Source organism: Lucilia cuprina, chromosome 2 (genome assembly GCF_022045245.1).
Source record: "Lucilia cuprina isolate Lc7/37 chromosome 2, ASM2204524v1, whole genome shotgun sequence".
Lineage (NCBI taxonomy): Eukaryota > Metazoa > Arthropoda > Insecta > Diptera > Calliphoridae > Lucilia > Lucilia cuprina.
Window position 1 is genome coordinate 3305615 of NC_060950.1, and position 25299 is coordinate 3330913.

The 25299-nt window shown below is 27.8% G+C and overlaps 1 protein-coding gene across 2 annotated transcripts in view; it reads left to right on the forward strand.

Moving 5' to 3' along the window:
- LOC111680501 (kinesin-like protein CG14535) overlaps window positions 1–25299 on the forward strand; it is a 124123-nt gene that overhangs the window by 66338 nt on the left and 32486 nt on the right. The gene's annotated exons all lie outside the window — the stretch shown is intronic.

Genomic DNA, 25299 nt, shown 5'->3' on the forward strand with positions numbered 1-25299 from the left:
TTTTGTTGATTGTTGTTTTTGTTTTTTAGGAAAATAAATGTGTATATAGTTGTGGGATCTAATTATAAGTGGCAGTTGGAGTAAATGAATAAATGACTAAGGAAGAGTATGTCCTTTAGGCTGTATTTAACATCAGTTTTTGAATGCCATTAAATTGTAATTGTACCCTCGAGTATTTAACATGTAAATGTTGTTGTAGTGTTATTTTTCTTAAGTTGCGTTGCCACCTGTTTTCTTATTAAATAAACAATTAGACACGTACCAAAATGTTCTCTCCATCTTGAAAGTTTTAAACTGGAAATTGTTGGTTGTTAAGTTTTTTTTTACTCTTGAAAACATCTTAAAGTTGTAGAATATTTAAGCAGCAATATAAAAAAATTGAAAACTCCTTTAATTTGGTCAGAGTATAAGTAAAACTTTACACGTTGTAATATTAGTAGCAGTTACTTTTTACAGGTAATTTTTAAATTATATGTACATTTTATATCCTATGGCAACAACTTATTTTATAAGTACACGTAGTTAAAAAGAAAACTTTTAAGAAATCTTTTATAATATTTTCTTATCTAAGTGAGTAGAAATACATATTACTAATATTAAATTAAAGTTACCAAAAAATATAACAAAACTTTATTTTCCTAAAAAATAATTTATTTTCTTTTTACGGCTGAGAATAGAAAAATATTGATTTTATTTTGTAAACAATTTTTTTTAAATCTTTAAAAACTGTAAAAAACTTTATAAACCAACAAGAGAAAACAACTAAACATTTGCAATTCATCCAAAATCAACAAAAATCACTTATAAAAGTCGTTACTGACAAAACAACTAAAACCTCAAAATTGTAATAGAAACAAAAAATAAGTAACAAAGAATGAAACGTAGTAAATCAATTGAAAAAAATTGTAAACAAATTGAATTCATTTAGCAGAGAATGGTAAACAAATCAATTCTTTACTTAAAGGTAGAAAAAAGACAAATAAAAAAATAAAAAAAATTTTGTTTTTCAACAAGAAAATGTTTAAATGAAAGAACGACACAATGAATGGATGGATGGACAGATGCTTGCGAAAAGTGGCTACAGCTCAACTTTGACATGTATGTAAAAAAAAAAAAAAAAAAATGAATGACTCTGCTAGAGTTGGTAGGAATGAGTATCCACAGTATCATGTATTTTTTCTGAAATACTTTTCAGTTACTTCTTTTTCAAACATTTATTGATGCTTTCAAAAAGAATCATAGAATTTACGGTTTACTTCAAAACAAATTGCAAGTAAAACTGGAGAAAACAGCAAAAACACGGTAGTAAACAGACATTCAATGTCATCAGTTTTTTGCTCTAAATTTGCAAAACTAGCAAATCAATTGTTTTGACTTTTATTAGATTACACTCAAAGAAAAAATATTAAAGTTAAAGAAATAATTATTTTATCAAGTGATCTAGCCTTAAGCATAATTGATTTACTTTTTTTTAACTTGACACTTTCTCATTTTAGTGCAATTTATATAAGTATCTTCCTAATTTTCAAATATTTAATATCATCATCACGAAATTTCTATCACATTGATCAAAATGATGCAATTAACAAACAACTTGCTTTAGATTATACTAATTGATCGACATATGTACACGATTAAATTCAGAATTAAAGGGAGTTATTTAGTTAATAATCAAAATGCAGTAGAATACTAATACTGTTTCTACAGCAACAGTACTCTGAATAACCTCAGGCGTCACAATTTAAAAAAATGGTTTCTATATCATTTTCTAGAAGATCATATTCCTTATCATTAGCACGGGGCTCAATAAATTCAATCAACCAACAATGGTTAAAATTCATCATGTCAAATGTATATCATCAAATGTATATCTAAACGATCGATAGACCAAGAGAGATTTCGGAAAACCAGAGAATCATTGTGTCCGAAGAAAAATCGTTCATTTAACTCTAAAAGTGATCAAAATTTTTTTTGAAACTATATTTTCAGATATTTTTTTTAGTTAAAAAGTGGAATCTTTAGTAAAAAATCCGATTTCTAATAAAAGTTTGGGTTTTATGAAATATGGATTTTTTTTAATAAAAAATATTGTAATTCCTAATGCTGATGGATTTTTATAGAATTTTAAAGAACAATTAATCGGATTTATGGATGGATTTAACAATTTTAAATATGAAACTTCCCGAATGCATGTCTGACAGAGTTATGCAAAATTTTGATCTCGAAGTTATCTGGAGTCTTTAGAAAACTGGTTTTAACAGACACAAAGACAGAGACGAACATGGCTTTATAGAATCCGCTATATATAAGGATACAGAATATATATACTTTATAAGTCCAAGAAATTTTACTGTAGAATTTATATAAAAGGATACAGAATATATATAAAAGATACATAATATGCACATATACATAAGGTCAGGAAGTTATACAGTAAAAATTACAAAGAAGGACAACCTAATATATACTCTTCTCACCAAGTTATAAAGTATAAGAAACAAATTAATGTTATTTATAACGACCACTGATTACCAAGTAATGTATGAAATAATTAAACTAGTTACTTACTCATTACCAAAATTTAAAAATATTTTTCTGGATAATAGCAACTCTGTCTAATATCTTAATAAACTTTACTTTTGCTTTCAGAAACATTTTATGACGAATAACTTTTCTTGAGTGTTAATTATATTCTACAGATTTTATTTGTAGCATGTCCTTGTAAAATCATGCAAATGACTTGATCAATTTGTATTTTTTTTTCAACAAAACATTTTTTTCTTGTATTATGCTGAATATTTAGTTGAACAATTGTCAGCATTTTCAAATATCAATTGTATAACCATTGGCGTCCATGGATGCCACAAAAAAGATGGTTTTGAACTTTATATATATATAAAAACATTAAATCTAACAAATTAATTTCTCAATGCAAAATATTGGGTAACGCGTTTTAAGGACCTTTTTTAAACTTGCGTTCCTTTAACATTATTCGTTTTTTAGGATCATCTTCATCAATGTTTATTTGAGTTGTTGTTACTCTGTGTATTTTTGTTTTGTAATCAATGTGATGTATGAATTTACAAATTTATTACAGATTGTCTATCAAGGCAGCTAGCTTCCTTTGAACAGACAGCCACTCATTCATTCCATCGTAGTTATTTAACAAAACAAAGTTTTGTGTACAATATTTGTTGTTTTTGTCTTTATTACCTTTTAACAGCAACTTTTCCCCTTAACCATCATATGTATATAGTATTTGTTGTTTGTATTAGATTTGTCGTTATTATTTGGGTCCGACTACTCTAATATTTGTTTTATTTCATTTGGGAATGGATGTTGGTTTTTTGAGGGATTTGTTGTGGTTGTGTATTACCTCAACAGCAATTTTTGTTTTTGCTGAAGAGACGCGGTGACATTTTTGTCATGTTTTTCTGCTGTTAAAAAATGTTGTTTGTTTGTTTTTTGTTCGAGTATTGAGCAGCAAGTCATTTAGTTGATGAAAATGTGCTTAGAATTTTTGTTTTAGATTTCATTTTATTTCATTTAATGTTTAGCAGCTTTTTTTCTAATTTTCTAGGGATTTTTATATTATTCGTTTGTTTGTAGTTGCTGGATTTTATTTTATATTTTCTTCACTTTGTAAAGTTTTGTAAGTGGATTAAGTAATTTGTTTTGTTGCCACAAAAAATCGTTTTTTTTAGGTACTTATAGGGAATTTTTAGGATGTTTTAGGTGACATGATGAAATTGCAAATGCAAAAAAAAAAAAAAAAACATTGAAATTGAATAATGGTATGGTATAGTATGGCTTATGCCAGAGTTTGTACCAGGAAACAAATATTGGTTCATTAGGTTAATTCATTTGATTTAATATAATGTTTTGGCTGCCTTTTGTTAGTTACGTATTATTTTTAGTAGATGGATTTGAAAATGCGAAAATGTTGATTAAATTGTGGAAGTATTATCAAATTTGATATTATTATGCGATATTATGTAAAAACTTCGTAATATTTTTATTGCATTTGTTTTTTAAATGTAACTTGTTAGAAGTTTGAAAGAAAAAAAATATTGCGCTTGTGTTGATGTTTGTAATACATAGAAATATTCAACCTATACTCAACTTAATGTTTAAAAATAGGCTTAGACTAAGGAATTTTTATTCGTTTAAGTCCTGTTTGTTCGTTCGTCTGGCTGTATGTCCATGTGAAGCATGTGCGCAAAGTATAGGTCGCAATATTTAAGAGATGAATGATTTCAGCTAGTCCCAACTAACAGAACTCCTCGAAAAGTGATACTGAGCTCATAATTATGTTCAATATACTTATATCCCGAAGTCCCCCTCAGAAAATGATTTGAATGTCCAAAATTCACTTGCGATGAAGTTCAGTACAAATATACTTATATTATACAAATATAAATCTTTTCATTAAATTTTATCCGTCTTGGACCATATTTGCCCCAACCCTTTGCTATTCGCTTAAAAAATGCTTAAATATATCGTATGATATCATATCATACAGAAACTGCTATCTCTGACTACATTCTGCTACATTCTGTATTTGACGATATCTGGTCATACCATCACAGGCTATCTGTACCGAATACAGCAGATTCGATTTATGCAAACATTGGTCGACAATGTTTTATAATATGCGTTCCGATATGAAAGCATAATATTTCATCATGACTTGGCTCGGTAGTATGTAAAAAAACTCGTTAGAAAAAAATGGTTGAGATGATTTGTATCATCTCTCTAATAGTTCAGAGCTTGCTCTGTTCGAATATTAGTTATTTCGATCGACCCATAAGGTTCTCCCTGCTATACGCTTGACTGCAGCACAGGGTATCCCAAATTGACTTCATTAGCAATTGGACTCAATATATGAGCAGTTGTTTTATTTACTACAAATGTTTCTAAATTATAAATTAAATCCAATATGAGTTAATAAAGGTAATCCCTAATTTTCAAAAACGTTTAAAATTTGCTTAGTGCAAGTCTTTGACCGGGGCCCATCACCACTTAACCATTTTCACATTAACAACTCTCACATTTAGGAGCGTTAAAATTTATGAGCAAACACATTTCAGGCAAACATTTTCCTAAAATTTTCAACATTTAACATAAATATTTTAATAAAAAACAATATGTACTAAATGTATTATTAAGTGAGATTAAACATGTCTATATAAATACAACATCATAAATATTCTTCCGATATTGCTTTATCTTTCATTTCATAAATTAATCGCTACCTTAAAATGTAAGTCTTCTATATACATGAGTATTGCAACAATGTTATGCAGCTGTTTAATTTTCCCAGAAAATAAAATTTTCAGTTGAAAAATTCCTCAGGACAAAATAAAATCTTCATTCTGAAAATACTCCGACACAGCACAACAAAATCTCTTTTAAATAATTTTTATAAGAATTTAATCCAATAGAAAATAAAAACAAACCAAATAAAATACATAAATACAATGAGAAAGTCTTCATATTATGTTCGTTCAATATAAAATTAAAGCCCCAAAATCCACAAAATATTTATTTTTTTCAAGGCTAAGCAGAGAAAAAACACCATATGCACTGATAATTTACATCCAATGTTAAAGCAATGAGAGTGAGTGAGTGCTGGATAATAGTGAATGCATTAACAATAATTTTTATATAGAAAAGCATACAAGAGGTAAAGTGCACTTACTGTGGTATAAATACACACACTCAGTATCTATAATTAAAAGAGAAGCAAGTAGTGTCGTGATAAAGGAAAACAGTGAGCGCATTCCTTTAGTCTTAAATATCTTTTCAAACACTTGGTGGATGTGCGACTGATTTGATTTCTGTTTTTAAAATGGAATTTATGGCATCACAGATGTTTGATATCATAAGTTTTAAACGTTTGCCTGTTAGGGGCCTTCAATCTAAAAATTTATTTTCTTGATTATTACAAAATCTTGTATGACAACAATTAGTAGTAGCTATGTTGGTGATTTGTGTTTATTTTGTTCTAATTCTAATACCAATTGTGTATTTATTTTGTTTGTAAACACATGACCTTTGGATGCATAAACAAGAAAAAGAAGCAAATGTCACTTTTTTAAACAAATATTTTGTTAAATACTTTCTAGATTTGAAATGTTTGTGGGACTATTGTTGTTGATATTTTTATTTTAGAATTCATTGTTTAAGTTATTTTTTGATTTTTTAAGGGATTAAGTTGTATATGAATTAAAAAGTTAAAGTTGTGAGTCCATAACAATAAAATGTGTTATTTATTAAACATTTATTAGGTTTGTTTGCCATTTGAGTGGGTTTTTAATCTAGTTCTAATATTTTAAATATATTTTTTAGATTATAGTTATTTATGTATTTATAATAAATTATTGTTTATAATTTTTATGCAAAATGTTTAAAAATAAGAAAGAATTTTTGAAAAATTAAAAAAAAGGTAAGATTAAACTAGAAAAATTACAAAAATATTTTAAAGCTTAAGTATCTGGTACTTTTTTAAACTTCGGCTCTTTTTGGAATAAACAAGTAAAAACTGCTTTATGGTACTTTGTTTGCTCTCGATATATCTTAAAAACCAGAGAAATACAAAAAATATCCTTCAAAACTTAACGTGAACATAAAAATACGATGGAAATTGTTCCTACTATTTGTTTCGTTTTTCATAAAACATTGTACCGCATGATGATGGGCTCCTACTACGAGTTTTCTAAAATATTGAACCTAAAAGCATTAATTGGATAAACAGCTTCCTGGTTGTATAAAACTTTATATTAGAAGAAATACTGAGATGATTTCCTTATTTAATCTATAAATGAGGACTTTCTGGTACTTTTTTGTTCTCGAGCTGCAATTTTTGAATTTCCTGTAATATTGGGACTAGAATTAGACAAACAAACTTAAAAGGTCCTTACTGAAATAAAATCTAGCAACATACATTTTTCTCTGGTAATGTCCTACCAGAGGTGTCAATAGCATAAGATTTCTTTGCAAATACATCGTATCCAATCTTGATAAACTATCTAAGTACAGACTTAATAACCTGAGATACAAATTGTACAATGGAGGGCTTTTGAGGAAAGGAACTAACCATCGAATGGGCAATTAAGGAATCCTTCTTAAACTAAACTATTTTCCATATGATCGATAAATATGTGACAAGAACTAAGTTTTACCGCTTTTAACATTTCTAGTAAATCTCAAATGTTCTGAGCCTGTTCAACGTCTTTGCAAACAACTTAAGAAACTGTTGGAGGAAAAATACATTAAAGAAAAAAAAAAAACATTCAACTAAAATTGTATATAAGTTTACTCCCCACAAATGGTTTTGGTTTTACATTTTGTATTCCCTTATTTACAAAACTCAAGCTGGCCACTTAGGAAATTACTTAAAATGAAAAACTTTATTTTTCTTCTAAAAAGTATCAATTATCCTTAATGTTATTTTCTAAATAAAATATAAAAAAAAACACTAAAGTGTCATCAGTAACAAAGGCGCTAATATGCAACACGTGCATTTAGACACGTGCTGTAAATGCAACACATTGTATAACAGCAACATAAAACATTCATATCCGTATCCGTTACCTCCTAAACTCGTACTAAAAAAGTTTTGCCAGAAACTACTTAAATACATTTAGAGAAGCAGAGAGAGATTCACATACAAGTTGCAGGAGGTGTGGGGTATGCATGTGTTATACGACTCATATTATAAAATCAATTGGTAACTTGAACTTGGTAATGTCTTGAAATTGACTCGTTGTACTAACGAAAAAAAAAATGTTGAAAAATAGCAAAAACTTTGATTTCTTTTCTATTTCTTTGCTGTGACATTTTGAGAACTGTAACATCTGCTAGTTGCCATCAATAATTCAAAGTTAACGGTTAAACTTTTCTTTTCATTGGCATAACTGTTCACTTCCTACTTACTACCTTTTCCATGCTTTCGCCTTAAAACCCTCCTTCCTGTCTCTGTTTCTATATCGAGTTAATAGTGTTAACAAGTTTTATTTTTTCTTCTTAAAGGATGCTATAAAATCTCAGGAAAACAAGTTTAATTTCCGTTTTATTTGTTGTTGCTTGTTTTATGTTTTAGCGTGTGTGTGTGGGGTAGTGAAAACCCACTAACTCTGTATCCACTTATGTTCCGTTTAACCACTTTTACTTAGTAATGCGTTTTCATTTTAAAGTTTTACTTTGCCCCCGTACTTGTTCATTTTTTTTTTTACTTTTGATTTAGCTTTTAAGGTTTAAAGTTTGTTTGTGTGTATGTGTGTATTTCATTCGTATCTGTATAATTTTAATGTGGTTTTTGTTATAAAAAGTTTTCTCCTTTATACGCAATTGCGATAATAAATGTTTTATGCCATGTTTTCTCCTTCTATTTGCCACTTTTTCTCGATTTACTTGTTTTGAAAGTACTTAACAGTGTCGCATTAGAAAAGTTTTTATTATTCTGTGTCTGTTAAACCACAAATATTTAAATTGCAACTAAAAGTGTGAGAGAGTTTTATTTAGTTTTAGTTACTATTGCGCTACGTTTACTACTGTTTTGTAATCAGTTGAAAGTTTCAATATGAAGTTTTAATTGTAAATTATTGATTGGTTAGGAAATGTTTATTTGTTGTCTACTATACTTGAACCCAGTTCTAGACAGACACTTAGAAGGGATGTAATCTGGGTAACCATGTTTAATTGTCTTATAAATACTCTAACCAAGAAAGGATTTAGGTATGTTTGCTAAAAATTAATGGATTTAGATCCTTGAGTAGTAGAACTGAAGAGGCTCCAGCCTTAAGCTGAGATCAATAGAGGAGACTAAATTTTTAACTGTCAAGGAAGAAAAAGAAAGTATTTCTAAACCCCAGAAGCAGACAGAATCCCTTTCAATAAAATGTTAACATATACACACATATATACATAATAGCAAATGAGTTATTAAGAAAAAAAGTTATTAAGATAATATTAATTTAGAGATTGTATAGGACACAAGAAAGATTTAACTGAATACACATCTAGAAGAGAGCTTTGTAATACATGTATGTATGTATGTGTACTAGACCTCTGGGGAATAAACAGCCACCAATAAAAAACTGTTCGACGAATCAGGACTTAATTGAAAATATCGAGAGAATCCATTTCGTCGAATTTTGATACAAATATTTTGTTAGCAATATTATTACCGATATGTGAAGCATCTTCCACGGTTTAAAAAAGTATAGAGATATCGGAAGAGTTTTATTTTCATTTTAAATGGCCCAGGGGTATTTCTCAGAATTTAAAGTAGTATAGAAAATCGTAACTTCTTAATATTGGCCCAAAATTATTTCAATTAAAAAATGTAATTGAAAATACTAAACGAACAATTGAAATCACAATTTTGCATCATATTCATTAAAATGGTGTTCCCTTTTTAACATTTATATATAAACATATATATTTTTTGGGGAAGTTGCCTTTTTTTGTTGACTTTTGGTGTGTGTGTGGCATTTAATGCATCCCCTGAGTAACACTTTAGAATTGGCGAAACACATTGGCAGTGGGAGGATGAAGGCCAATATAAAATTGTATTACACAACAACAAGTGCCAGTACTTGGGTTACAATCACATACACTAGGGTACTTATTGAACAAAAACAATTTTGGATTTTTTTTTCAATTCAAATCCAATTGAAGCAAACAAACACAGCTTGCAATGATGATGGTGATGATGATGATATCATTCCTACTTCTACTACGATCTAATAAAGGATGTAACTGAAAAAGGAGGAGGGGTATTGGGTTAAATACACAAATACAGAAAAAGGACTTTTTGATATTTTGTTTGTATTTTGGTGTTCGTTTGTTTGACTGTGTTATTATTAATTTCATTTAGAAATGGTGATGATTCTTTTCAATTCCACAATTTTTTTTGTGTTTGTTTGTGTTTTTCTACCAATAGAAGAGGGTAATTTTATTTTTGGTATTTTTCATAATGGTATTTTATGCACAACAAGTGTTTAATAGTATTAAATTGGTATAAATGGTAACATCAGTGTACATGATTTTTATGACAATAGTTGTAGAAATAAATGAATGAATGAGTGAATAAATGAATGAAATGAAAGTATTTAACATTTATTTTATGATTATTACTTTGGCGCAATTTGTGAAATTGTGTTAATTTTTTTTGCGACTTTTTTCGTTTTTTTTTCCATATTGGTTTTTCATGGAAAGTTTTTGCAATAAAAACTCTTAATTTAAGTGACAACATTTTAAATATTGTTTGCATTTTCTGTTGCTTGTTGTAAGTAATTAAACATTTATAGCTGCTAAAGTCCACATGTACTTAATGTTTCGATTTTAAAAGCAACACTTGCTGTTTGTTTATTTTACAATTTAAATATGGAAAATTGAAATATGGTTTCATTAAAATATTTATTTTTATCTTTTGCTAACGCAAAAGAAGGGCATATTTTATTGGGGTGTAATATTTAAGATTTTAAATGGATTTTCAAGAAATGCCAGAATATGTCTTGTCTTAATAAGCGCCATTTAATATAGTTACAGACTATAAATCACTTTACAAAGTAATTTTTGTTTTGAAGTCTGTTTTCGCTACATATTAATTTTAAAAGAAAATAGTTTGCCACAAAAAGGACTAGGGAAATTTAATGAAGTTCAAAAGTATATATGTCTTTAAATAATGAAATATTTATTTTTTATTATATTGAATTCACAAACATTTTATTAAATGAATTATAGTCATTGTCATTTAACTTAAGAAAATAAAAATGTGTAAATGGACGGCAATATTCAACATTTTCACAAATTGTGTCTGAAGAAAAACATTTTGTTTTTCTGTTCTAGTTCTATTCTAGTTCTCTTCTAGTTCTGTTCTACTTCTGTTCTAGTTCTGTTCTAGTTCTGTTCTAGTTCTGTTCTAGTTCTGTTCTAGTTCTGTTCTAGTTCTGTTCTAGTTCTGTTCTAGTTCTGTTCTAGTTCTGTTCTAGTTCTGTTCTAGTTCTGTTCTAGTTCTGTTCTAGTTCTGTTCTAGTTCTGTTCTAGTTCTGTTCTAGTTCTGTTCTAGTTCTGTTCTAGTTCTGTTCTAGTTCTGTTCTAGTTCTGTTCTAGTTCTGTTCTAGTTCTGTTCTAGTTCTGTTCTAGTTCTGTTCTAGTTCTGTTCCAGTTCTGTTCTAGTTCTGTTTTGTTCTGTTCTGTTCTGTTCTAGATTATTCGTGAAAAATCTCAGACATAAAAATATTTAAATATTTAATTTAGTACTTTGCAATAAATCTTTTAAACATCTATTTAATCCCTCATTATCTTTTATGTACTTTTACTAAATGTTTATTTTTTTACATATTAAATTAAAAAAAATTCAAATCTATTTATCATTTTCTCATAAAAATCTTTCATAATTTTCTTTTCGTTTTAGGTAAGATTAATATCTCATAAATTCGTGTGGTTTGTAAAAGCGCAGCAATAAAAAATTTAACTTTTATTGTTTGAATATTTGTGGTTGCGACAAATTTACGACTTCCGTTTTTCATTAAAGTGAGAAATAAATAAAAAACGAAAAAATTTGGAAGGAAAATCTACGAAAAAAGTAAAATATTAAACGAGTATGTATAGATATTTTTAAAAACATTATAAAAACTCACTTGTAAAAGAATTTATGAATGGAAAACTGCTGCCGCTTCTACTAACATCATAAAGTAAAAGTACACTTAGAATGGAGTATAGTAAAGAACAGATCACATTACAAAAACTAAGATAGGAACTTTGGGATACATGCATAGAAGTATCTGTGGTATTTAGTGGTGTTGGAGTTATTGCTTCTAGCGTTTTAAGTTCTTTGTCACAACGGCAGCCAAACATCCAGCCAGTTATAATTTGCCTTCTTTTGTCTCCCTGGATGAAATGACTGGAGCCGTAGTTGAGCTGGTTTGTTGCAGAGAGGGTATTTGTTGCCTGTTAAATGTAATAATTGCCTTTAAACTGTAACGATTTGTCACGTGCTGTTTGCTTTGAGGTGTACATGTGTACGATATTGGTATTGTTATTTCAAATGAGTGACTGAGTGAGTGAACGAGCTAGTGTGTGTGCTGTCACTGATGTTATCATATTACCCCCCTTTGTGGGGAACAGCAAGTAGTCATGAGATTTTTTCTGAGCTATTTTCTAAACTTGTAACATGTTTGTATTTTCTGAAATTTCCAATTTCAGTTTAAAGAAGATACAATTTCATTTTATTGTATTTTCGTTATTGTTGTTGCTGCTGTTGTCGTTCTTATCTTTATAACTGTCGCTGCAAATTTACGTCTAATAGACGTGTGTATTTTTAAGTTAAATTAAGAGCATTTCATATTTTCCAGCTCAAATTGTGTCTTTATATTCGAGCGGTGGCGATACTTTAACATGCATGTATTCGATGCTCAATATAAAATATTTTTGTTTGTTTTGTGTAAAGAAAACAGATGCTTAAAAGAAGCAAATGTAATAATTATAAAGACATTTTTTCAGTTTTAGTTCATTTCTAGTTCAGTTCTAGTTCAGTTCTAGTTCAGTTCTAGTTCAGTTCTAGTTCAGTTCTAGTTCAGTTCTAGTTCAGTTCTAGTTCAGTTCTAGTTCAGTTCTAGTTCAGTTCTAGTTCAGTTCTAGTTCAGTTCTAGTTCAGTTCTAGTTCAGTTCTAGTTCAGTTCTAGTTCAGTTCTAGTTCAGTTCTAGTTCAGTTCTAGTTCAGTTCTAGTTCAGTTATAGTTTAGTACTAGTTTAGTTCTATTTTAGTTCTAGTTCAGTTCTAGTTCACTTCAACTTCAGTTCTGGTCCAAATCAAGACCTTTCTTATTTAAATTTTTTTTCGCTTCATATTGCAATTAAATTTATGATGACCAACCATCATTGGCCATTAAAAACATACACTACCAACATATTAAACATCGTATAACAAATGGCTGGTTACACTTATAGTCATTCAACCAAACCCCGTGAACGAACCATTTATACAGTTTATTTATTTAGGTGAAAATAATAAGGATATGTTTCGGGTAATAAAACCATTGTTTTCCACAAACAATTCCGGCTGTGAGAAATAACCAGCACGAACTACAAACATTTATACAACTGATATGAGAACGACTGTAGAAAATAAATATATATGTATTTTTTTGCAACAATAACAACAGTTTGTATGAACTTGGAAATCTATGAGGAATGGAAAATTCATATAAAAGTAAATAAAAGCATAAATGAACTGGTACTTATAAGGTGAATGAATATGTGATAGTTGTAAAAAGTAATAATATTAATACTTGACCTTAAGAAGGGAACAAATAGTAAGAGGTTTTCTAGACAGAGATGGTTGCTATAAAAAGGAAACATTGGATAAACTGGATACCCTTAACTATATGTACTTGAATGTAATGGTACAATTATATGTTACTATTATTATGTTTGTAATAAACAGTTCATAACCTTTAGTTCCCGATCGCTTTAATTAAAGGTACAGCTATGTTTGAAATCATCATATATTGTTCGAACTAAATATTTGTAGGTGTGTTTTCTATACTTCTACCAGACATACAATCAAACAAAGGCCTGCATTATTTCCAAACATTATTTGATTTTGCTCAACTTAGCAAATCAGGACTATTTTATGCTGGTAAAAAGAAGAATGAAAAAAAGAAAGTAAAAACTTAAAGCTAAAACTAAACAAATTGTTTAATGAAGCATAAAACAAGCAGAAAATTTAAGCAAGGAAATGAAAACGACCAAAAGAAATTTTCGAAAACAATTGATAACCCGATGTCTTATTGGTCAATAAACGTATTACATTTTTTATAAGGAACAAAAATAAATAAGCAACCTTATGTTATTTTTTTTTGTTAAGCATGTAAGTCTTGGCTTCCTTGTCTAGCTAATCAAGGATTATATTTATTAAGTTTTGAAAAGAAAAACACAAGTATTAAATTATTTGCTTAACAACCTTTTAAATAAAAGATTCTTCTTCTACTAGAAAAAGAAAATTGTAAAAAAGTATACTCTCGTAGCCCATAATTTACAATGTAATATTGTTTCTCTTTTTTCTTCATCTTTGGGCCTTTGCATGTCATATTGACATCTGTTAACAGCTGTCAACACTTTGAAAATATCATCACATCACACACATGCTCTTCACTTTTTTTCAACAGTTTTTTTTCTCTCCATACGTGTGCATACATTTGTGTGTGAGTGTAAATGTTTGGTTGGCATTTTTAAAGTAAAGTAGGTCGTTAATATGAAACATATGAGTACGTGTTCTCTTGTCATAAATAATCAATTCGTTGTAAGATATTTTTCCTCTATATTTTCCTTTTATTGTATAATTTTTTTTTAAAGACATTGTAAAAGAAAAATCAATGACCTTTAAGAACACCAATGAAGAAATAAAGTAATCAGTTGCTGGCACTCACACCGTAGCACTCAAATACTACTTTGTTTTTTTTTTTCAATGATGTGTAAAACTGTATGAATGAGAGAGAGAGAAAAATCCTTTATAGGAAATTGACAGCTGACAGTCAGTCAGATATCAAAATTATGAAATGTTACGGTTTATTTTATTTTTTTTTAAAGAAATAAATGCAAAATAAAATGTTTGTATGAATCTTCCTGTACGTATGTTTTATATAAATTTAAATATGGTGTCTGGGGTGGTGAGTGAAATGTTATAAAGAAAATTTTATTAAATTGTAAAAATGATGTGCTTAATCTGGATTGAAACACATAATGGAGTTGATGTGAATGATGTTTTTATACATCAAGGTTTTCGAGGTTTAACAAGCCCTATTCGATGGTTTAGTTAACCATTTTCAATAGACTTCGTCCCTAGTTCAATAAAATATCATGTGCCAAATTTCATTAATTATCTTCAAAATTGCAAGGTTTACATGGACGGACACAGAAAAGTTTTGAAATAGTTAAACAAATAATTATCCGAAATTTTTTTAATGAGAAAAATTTTGCTAAAAATCTTGATTTTTTTAATTAAAATTTTCTTTTAATTGATGATTATCTGAAAATTAATCAAGATAATCATTCTTTTGATTATCTGAAAAATTTCTTTAAATAAAAAAATGTATCTGATTTTTTAATACAAATTTTAATAGAAACATTTATTTAAAATGAAAGTTAATTCCATTTTTTAAAGAGAATTTTAATTCAAAATTTTTTATATCGAATAGGAAACAAAAATTTTATCCGAAAATGTTGTTTAAAGTTAAAATTTATCCGAAAAAGTTATTTAAAGAGAAAATTTATCCATAAATTTGGTTAAAGGAGAACAAAAATATTATTGTTCAAAATTAAATCTATACTCATGCATAATTCTTTTTAAAAAATCTTTTGCCTACAAAACTTTTATTTGCTGCCTGACAACCTGTCTGCCAAATAATAAGTATTCAGGTAATAAGCCATGATTTTTCACACGTTCACATACATTTATCACAATTCTCATACCATTTTTAACGACTTCTTTTTCGGTGGGGGGATATACTAAACAGTGAATAATCCCGCCACTTACGCGCTTTTGTCTCAAAGAAGTCATACAATATATTTTTTTAAAACGTCTTGTTACATGCCAGCCAATTTAGTCTGTATTAAATTTTTCTTTTTAGCAGCGTTAAATGTGAAAATCCTTGCCACCACATGTGGCATATTAAAGCGTGAAATTTAATACAAAAAGAAAACAAAAAAAGAAATAATGAAGCTTTAGCTTGTGATAATGTTGATAATAATGTTGATGATGAGGCTGGTTTTAAGTTAAACGGAATTTTCAAGTGTTTTTTTTTTTTTTGTTTTTTAGGAAGACATAATTTTAGGATGTTTGTATTTGACATAAAACGGGAAACCTTAAATTAGGCATATGTAAGGATTCTTAAATAAAATTCAAACGAAAAATAAGGATTTTTTATATATATTTTTTGAAACTAGAAAAAAATTCTCTTAAAATCTGAAATTTTTAACTTTATTTGTCTTGCGAACATTTTAACTTTTGTTGTAAAAGTTAAAATGTCTGTTATGAAATTACTTTAAAATAAGTGGCAATATTTGTTATTGTTATGGAAAAAAATCTTTGCGAATCTTATTTACTTCTTATGATGTTGTACAACATTTATATTCTGTTAAAAATGTAAATATTTTTGCAATATTTTTTTTTATTAAACAAACAAAGCAACAACACTTTCTCACATATACTTCATGTGCTGACAACACTTTATGAAAACTGAATCTTGAAAATAAAAAACTGTCAAATGCATTATGTTGGTTGGTTGTTTGTTGCTACTTACTTTTACATTGACTTTAAGTATCTTGCATAAATTTTCTTGCAACAGCAATGAAATAACAAAAAACTTTATAGAAAATCCTCACTTCCTAAACACACACTTACGTTGTACAAAACACGTCACTTATGAGTTGTAAACAAAATCAGTTTCCATTTTTTTTTTGTCAACAATCAACCTCTTCGTCAGCAAGAACATTAGCACAGTGGCAATATGTAGCAGCAACAACATCATCATTACCACTAACTTCAGTTCTTCTTCCTTTAACACATTTTAAACCAAAATAATCAAAATCGTTTCTATATCAGTTATTTTTTGGAACATAGAGAAGTCGGGGGAAACCAAAAAATCCTTTTTTTTCTTTAATTTTTTTTTTATTTGTCGTTTATGTAACAGTTAAACATCCCTTTTAACTCAAGTGCAGTTGGCATAAGAGGATTATCTTTGGCAACAGCAGTAGCAGCTACAACAACAAAAAATATTGTTTATAAAAAATAAGGATAATGGGTAAAGTGTTGAAAAGTTTAAGTGTTATAAAACAAAAAAATAAATAAAATTTAAATCGCGCATTTTTTTCTGTAGAATTTTTAAGTGTTTTGTAGCAAAACGTTTGAAATTTTGATTTTCGTAAACTTTTTTTGGGGGGAAAATTTTTAACATTAACAGTTGATAAGTTGATAAATAAAATGGATTGCTGATATCCTTATTTTTCGCATATATAAAAAAAGAAATATTAATCTAAAGAGAAATTTGTTGTTGAAATTTTGAACGTTGAAGAGCGTCATAATTACAAAAAAAATTGGAAATATGAATATTTAATGATATTTGAAAAAGATCAAATGAATGTTTAATAAATTTCTCTCCCCAGGAACTATTTGTATTTAGTTGTTCTGTTGAAGTATATAACAGAATCAAAACAAAGTTTCACAAAACGGTTTACAGAAATAATGGCTACGTTACTGGTTTCAAAGGTACTGTTCAAGAATTTCACTTCAATTTTTCAATAAAAAATAGTATTTTTCTTAATATCAATTAAATTATTAATTAGGAGATAACCAAGAAAAAAACATCATTCAATTGTAACTCAAAACTCCTACCCTCCAAAATTTATTTATAAAAAAAAAAACAGATTCCTTCACATTTCAAAAATAAAGCATAATTGGAGTGGGTTTCTTTTTTTTTGGTATATTTATTATTTTTATTTTGACATGTACAACTGTCAAGTACTTGTCACATAAGGCGTCGGCATAAATTTGTTTACAAATTATGTATGGACCTTCAAGTTCCCCCTCTGCCATAGACACTACTAAAAAAAATAACAAAAAAGGCAAAAAAACGAAAATCTATCTTAGAATACTAAAAGTCAAAAAATGAAACGAAAAAAATATTAAGAATATAAACGGCCAGATAAACGTTTATATCCGCACAATGACAGTTTGAAATAATAACGTACTTATCGAAAAACAACAACAACAATCATCATGAGTTGTAGTGAAACAACAACAAAAAACAATAATGCTTAAACATTTAACGTCAAACGACGTTACAAAAGTCATATTAGGCCAATTTGTGACTGGCATAAACATATCTCAAAAAAATGTATCTGAGAAGAGAGCCGGCTAAAGTGTTTGTCTTGTAATAGAGCAGGGGATTTGGTGGCTGAAAGAATGAAGGAATGAATGAATTAATATTAAAAGTAAGAGTGAGAAAGTCTTGTTTTGATACCCTTCTCAATGAATATTATTTAACAAATATTATATGCTAGAATATGCCAGCGTAGTAATGCGAAAGACAGGAGTGAAACAATCTAAGGCACGCAATTATTAATTGATTGTAAAACTAATGAAAATCAGAAATAAAGGTTTCTTAAAGTCACGATATGACAACATTGAGTCCTTCTTATTGCCTTGATTAAAAGAATGATAAAGAAAAAAAGGAAAATTTATTTAATTTCAGATAAAAAAGTTTTCTTAAAAGTTTTCAATCAATTTTCTTATAGAGAATAATTTTGGATCATGTTTCAATTTAAAGAAATTGGAAAACTTTTTTGAATCAACTTAATAGTTATAGACAAAGATATCAGAATATATTTTATTTACTTTATGGAGTATTTCTTATTATTTTGGGAAAATTTTCGGTCTTATTTTCGAATTTGATAAAAATTTTTAAAAAATTTTGTATTCCGTGAACAATTTCGGATTACAGTAAGTTTTCGGAGAAGTTATTTTATTTTGAAGATAAATATACCTTTGTTTTACTTATTTAGCTATAAAAGGATTTGATAATAAGAGATTTCATTAAATATGAAATTTATATATAAAGGAATCAAAGTCATTGGCCCTCGATTCAAACAATTATTACCCTTCTCTTAAAAGAAAAGTTTGACAACGGTTTTAGTTATTTTTCTCGTAAAAAAGTGGTAAGTTTTGTTATTTTTTCTCTTTACTTCTACACTGTCTACGATTGCCACTAAACCAACAAAAAGGTCAATATCACAGTGTGTGAGTGTCTGAGAGTAGTGAATCCATAATATACCAAATATAGAGGGTGTTGTGTTTGTTGTGTAGTTTTTTTTTTTTTTGTATACGACTGGAATGTGTCAATAATGTTGGCTTTAAGGCTTTATGGTAAAAGGTCAATGTTACATACGTCAACTAATTTAAAGCAATATATAATGTTGTTTTTAAGCTTTAAGTTTTTGTTTTTTTTGGTTGTTTTTCCCTCTTCTCGCAAACAACAAATAAACATTTCAACTTGTCAAATTAACTGACACTTTGAACAATATTAAATAACAAATGAAACAAAAAAAGTAGTTGGTGGTTTATTATAAAGAGAGAGGGTGGATAAATGGTTGAAAGAAAATTATGCTCGAACTCATCAATTATAATGCTTGTTAAAGTTATACAAATCTTGTGGAATAGAGGGGGTATACTATTGTTGTTGTTGTTGTTTTTATTTTATTATTAATTATCTCTTGAAATCAACTTTCGTTTGAAAAACGTTTTTTCATTAAATCTATGAATCTCGGTTATTTTTGATTGTATTAAAACGTTGTTGTTTTGACATTATCAAAAATTGTTTTAGAGAGAGAGGGGGGTGGTGTTTATTTGTTGCTGATAGAATTAATAGAATTATCCACGAAGGGTTGCCAAGATGCACTATTGTTGTTGTGTTTTTGTAAATAGAAAGAGGCAAACAATTTCGAAAATTAATTGGAAAGGGTTGTTATAATTATGTTGATAGTTAGATAGTTTGTTTATATCTATTGACTTTTGTGGCTTTAATTATTTATCTGATTATAATAAATTACTACTACTATTCCTTTTTCTTTCTATTACAAATATTTATTTTTGGTTGTGTTATGTTTAGGGCATTAATTACTAAATTTATTTAGCTTTGATAAGCAAAGATAAAAAGGTATTAACGAGCGATAGTTTTGTGTATTTAAGGATTTATTTTACAAAAGGATTACATTTAAGGCGTGAGAATATTTTTATTTAATTGTGGACAAGAATTATTCGATTTTGTTAGGTTTTTAAGTGTATTCAATTGAACTTAAGTAAAATGGTCTAATTTTTTAAATGTTTGTTGAAAAAATTTAAACTTTTTCTGTTTCTGTCACTCAGAAGACATTATATTGTTTACATTATTTTTAACTTTTTCACTTTAAAACTTTCTGAAATCAACACTTTACCCGAGCAAAACACATTAAATAAACAAGAATTGATATTTTATTGAAATCTTTCATCTTGAGCTGAAAATGATGCTAAAAGAATGAACAAATGACAGAATAAATGAATGGATGAATGAATGAATGAATGATGAGAAACGTGCAAATGCATAAACAAATGCAATAAGAACGTTGGAACCATACGAATGCAAAAAACACTTGTCCTGTTCAGAATCAGTAGTAAAATTTTTATTAAAAAAAAAGAAACTGCAATGTTTATTTAAAACAACATTAAATGTAAACAAGAATTTAAGTGATAGAAAACAACAACGACAAGGAACAAATAAGATTGTATTATTGGGCATAGCAGACGATATAACACCCTAACAACTTACATATGTAGGTATATGCGCGAAAATAGTTCTTTGTATATAAGGGTTTGAATCAATTCTGAATATAAGAGTTTGGATCAATTGTATATCGAACTCTTTAGATCTTTAGTTACTGTAATCCGTTTTTCTGATACTTTAAGATGTATTTTTGATTCATTTTTTTAATGCGGGTCGCACTTTCCCCAAATTTGGATATGCAGTTAAAATGTATGTCGAATTGATTTCTAAAATAGGACGGATTTTGTGAAATCCATTAAAAACTTTATTCCGATTCGGATTTTGGTTACTTAATATTCATGAAGAGATATACAGGCAGATGCTTAGAGATTTTTTTAAGATCATTATTACAATAGTTCCTTTAAAACCATTACTATATAAGTAATCTTTTTTACAGTTCAATTGATTTTGATATAAAAACAGATCAACAGAGATGGATAAATCTAAAGATCATCTCTTTTAGGCTTTGACAGACATCTGACTGATCTCTGGTGTTACAAATGAAATGACAACATCAATATACTTTCAATTAAAAAAAAACTTAAGAAAAAGTATTAAATTTTTGACACATGAAAGAGAAAGAAGCTTAAGAAACTGACAAACAATGAGGGGGAGTGTTTTACTAAAAAAAAACTTTAAATACACTTTAAAAACATTTAGAAAACACTAAGTAAGTAAATGGACACATTTTAAAGGAACAAAAAGAAAAACAACAACACACAAACAAATCGGAGCAGAAGAACAACAATAAACAAACTCTAAAGGACAAGAAAATGACAGCAAGTACTAAAAACAAAAAATTACACTTGAACAGCAACAAACAATATTCTGTGCTCAACACTTTTTATAAAATAAAAAACAGATAACAATTGATGTTTTTAGGAACAAATTTAAAGAAAATGACGAAGAAATCTTAAACTAAAAAAATCCTTTTTACTTTTTTTGTGTAGGTGTAAAAAAACAACTTTCAATCTAATAGTTTTATTTCTTAAATTTTTCTTTCCTTTTTCTTTTGGTGTTAAACTCTAGAGAGTTTCTTAACAAACTTGATGAATTTTGGGAATTGTATGTGAGCATTGATATCCTTAGTAAGGATAAGAAAATAAAAACTAAAACTAAATTTGCATTTTGATAAATTGACATACTCCAAGGATAATAACAATAATAAAAAAAAGAACATGTAAGGAGTGGTTTATTTGGTTTATAGCAAAGTTGCTTTAAACTTTTCATATGCAGACAAATCAAAGATCAATTAAAATAAGTTCAAAAAATTAAAAAAAAACTTAAATTTCCTCTAAATTTTAAGAAAAATATACAAAAATGCTTACTTTGAGTTTGAAAAGGCTGAGAGTTATATAGAGTCCAAAAAATCTCGCAAGCTTTTCAACCGATTTCAAAATTCAATATATATTTTTTCAGCGATTTATTAATATTAATTACATTTATGTTATTTGTTAAAAAAAACACTACTTTAAAAGTCTTCATAAATTTCAAAAGCTTTATAAACTTTCATAAATCACTTTTTCATTTACCAATAAACACATTTATTAATCTTCTCATATTTATTTTGAAAAATTTTGAAAATTTACATAAAATAAATTGAGTGTAAAGGAAATAAAAATATATTTGTAAAAAAAACATCATTAACGCCCTAAATTTGTAAACAATTAATCATTCAGCAAAACAGAAAATAATAATACTTGTAACAGAACTAAAATGAAATAAAAAAGTAATTAAAATTTTCACACATTTAGAAAAAGTTCCTAGAAATTGGAATAAAAACAAAAAATCCACGGGTCAAAGAGGCGACAACAACAAAATTAAAAATCAATTAGTTTTATGTTTTAAGTTAGAGTTTTTTTTCAAACAAGATCATTAACATTAATACACCTCCTCTCTTAGAAAAATTATTTTTATGATTTTGTGAAAATATTGTGAAAATTTTGATGTTTAAAATATTCAAGAGGCGTGTGGCAAAATGTCAAAATTATTAATGTTGTTGAGACACAGAATTCTTTATTTTCAAAAAAAGAACATAAAAATATGTATCATTTTTCTAGCTATGTAGAGAATTTTTATGAAAAATTTTAAAAATCTTTGGTTTTACAAAAATTACGATCAATCTGTCATTAGCTGTGACATAAATCATTTGACACCACAGCAACATAAAGGGCCACAAATACAGATGAGTAGTAGTAACAGCAGGAAAAAGAAAAGAGAGAAAAAATGAGTGTTTGATAATATTTGTAGAGTAGCATGTGTTTTTCTTAATAAACCACATGTAAAAATCTTAAATTATACAAAACGAAAGAAAGAAAAAAATATTACTTTAGCATGAGTAACGTATGAGTGTTGCTGAAAAATGAAGGCCCCCAATATTAATGCTATGCTATTATTTGAAGTTTCCCTAGATTTGTTTACGTTCTCTTTTTGCCCAAACGACAAGGGCTTATCACTTAACACTTGACTATTACTAGTGCCAACAAAAAAACAAAAATTGTGGGCGCCACTGTTCATTTTTCACAAAATTTAAATATAATTTTCATTATGAAGTCTCTAAAGTTTTAGCAATTTTAATAATACTTAATACATAATCAAACCTCCCCTCTTTCCAACCCTCAACTATTAAGCATAAGTTTATCCCTGTCTTTGTTTAAAGAAATTGCTGTAAATATAAAGAAGAGCAAGACAGAAAAAAAACTTTAATGTTTCATTAACATATCTTTGGTAATCACGTGTTGTTGTCATTGTTTCATGTTTCTTTTTTTTTGACAGCTCAAATGTTAAGCAAAAACATAGACAGATTTTGAAGTTGTTGTAGTTCTACTCATACTTTTGGTATTATTATACTCTTACTCACTTTCAAGTTTGATTTATTTTAATTTTAAATTAATACTGAATATTATTTCAACAATTTTAATTAACATTATTTCATTTGACTTACTCATGCTACTTGCAATTTCTTTAAAGAAAGACCAAATAGGAATTTTTGAATTAAATACTTAATAAAGTCGACTTATATTTGATTGGCTTAAGCTAGCCATTTAATGGGACTTCTGTCTGTTGTGGATTTATGATCTATAAATTCACAAGATTTATATCAACACGTACTATCGTTTTTCCCAAATTTATGATATACAGTACAAATTGAAATGGAAGATGTGTTAAGTACGACTCAGATGGGTTTCTTACAGATGGACGGAGTTTGTACAATTTACTTAAAAATTATTCTGATTGAAATTTTCATTTATATAGTTCTTGTGTCTCAAACTTTCAAAATGAATCAATTGAGAAAGTTACTCTGATCTAATTATCTTATATCTTAAAATGTATTCTTAATTAACATTTATGACTTTGCTGTTATTGCGGGTTACACTTCCACCAAATTTGGTTACACTTCCACCAAAATAGATGCATAAAACTCAGCTTGGTTTCCTACAGACGGACGGACTTTGTTAATTCGGCTAAAAATATATTCGGATTCTATTTAGATAACTTAAATTTTCACCTTTAAAGCTTTTGTGGCTCGAATTTTTCGAAGTTTGAAAAATTACATGATGTTAAAATTCGGTTCTCTGATATTTCCAACAGATGGACGGACAACGTTTATTCGACTAATTCGTAATTATACCGTAAGGTGAACACATGATTTGAATCTTATATTTGGCAGTCACATTTACCAAAAAGGTATTGCTTTGTTTCCTATTGGGTCCTTAAAGTTACACACAACAAACTATGATAATTAACTCTAGTTATTTGTGCATGTAATACGAGCAATTATAGAAATACCATAAACATTAAATCGGTGTTCAGTCAAAAGTAATGTTAATGATTGTATAATAAACATAACTTTGAAATTATTACACAAATACAAATGCAGACATTCTCATACAATCACAATTTCTAACAGGATTTCGTAATCAACAAAATTCCTTTTACAAATACTCGTACCTAATATAACAACAAATGCCAACAAAAGTATGCATTATTGATAGACAACAACAAAAGTTACTCACACCTATTTTCACACACACAAATTAACACCCATACAGAGGCAATAATAGATATACACATACATATAATATTACAAAAGAATCATTGTTCCAAACAAAACAATGCCAAAATGTCTGTCAATTTAGCGGGTTATTTTCTGTTGTTGTTGTCAACATTTTTTCGTTGTTGCTGTTGTTTGGAACACAACAGGAAATTTTGTACAATAAAACCAAACATACGGAATTTGGATGAGTGTGATTTGACATTTCTTTTTTTTTTTTTTTTTGCAGCAGCCATTGTTTATGTACCGCGAAGTAATGAAATTAATTTCTGTACATACTACTCATTGAGAGTTTTAAAAATTTTGACAGGTTTTTGAAAACTTTTCATTTCTATTACATGTGGTTTAAATTTTAAAATATTAACAGAAAAAAAATCTGTTAAAAAATTTAAACATTTATGAAAATACTTTGAATAAAATTAAAAATATATCCCAAATATGTTGAAGCATTTCATAATTTTCATAAATTTCTATAAACATCACTTAACGCAAGAGTTGTGTCAACTTTTGTTTTTCTTAAATATTGCCCATCAAAACATTCAATTTGTAGTAAGTAGTAGTATAATCAAATGTTTTGATTTTGTTGTTTTTATTATTGTCCACAAAACACCCACGTGTTACGAGACACACTCTCATTGAAAAAAACAACATTACACACACTTTATACAACACAGAGATGTAAACAAACCATTACAACAAAACCAACAACTACGAAAAAGGTGAAATTACGATAAACTTTCATAAAAAGAGCGACAACTAGAGAGTGTAACTAAACATAGGCATTGCCATATTGAAACATGAAATGTTGCTGAAACATGTTGCTGTGATGAATATTTAAAAATTGGGGGGCTATACACAAGACACAAGTTCGTGTGTTTG